The sequence below is a fragment of the Eleutherodactylus coqui genome, unplaced genomic scaffold (genome assembly GCF_035609145.1).
Source record: "Eleutherodactylus coqui strain aEleCoq1 unplaced genomic scaffold, aEleCoq1.hap1 HAP1_SCAFFOLD_42, whole genome shotgun sequence".
NCBI classification, from domain to species: Eukaryota; Metazoa; Chordata; class Amphibia; order Anura; family Eleutherodactylidae; genus Eleutherodactylus; species Eleutherodactylus coqui.
In genome coordinates, this window is record NW_027101829.1 from 353766 (window position 1) to 354311 (window position 546).

Below are 546 nucleotides of genomic sequence, written 5' to 3' on the forward strand. Positions count from 1 at the left end.
CTCTAGGCGGGGAGCTCAAGCTTATTGCTTTTTCAAACACGGTCTACACCTCTCAGGTGCCGAGTTACAGGACGGTGAAAACAGTGAGTTTGTGTTAGACGCGAATCGTGCTCTGATTCATGCTCTAGGCTGGGAGCTCAAGCTTATTGCTTTTTCAAACACGGTCTACACCTCTCAGGTGCTCTGATTCACGCTCTAGGCTGGGAGCTAAAGCTTATTGCTTTTTCAAACACGGTCTACACCTCTCAGGTGCCGAGTTACAGGACGGTGAAAACAGTGAGTTTGTGTTAGACGCGAATCGTGCTCTGATTCATGCTCTAGGCTGGGAGCGCAAGCGTAATGCTTTTTCAAACACGGTCTACACCTCTCAGGTGCCGAGTTACAGGACAGTGAAAACAATGAGTTTGTGTTAGACGCGAATCGTGCTCTGATTCATGCTCTAGGCTGGGAGCGAAAGCTTATTGCTTTTTCAAACACGGTCTACACCTCTCAGGTGCCGAGTTACAGGACGGTGAAAACAGTGAGTTTGTGTTAGACGCGAATCGT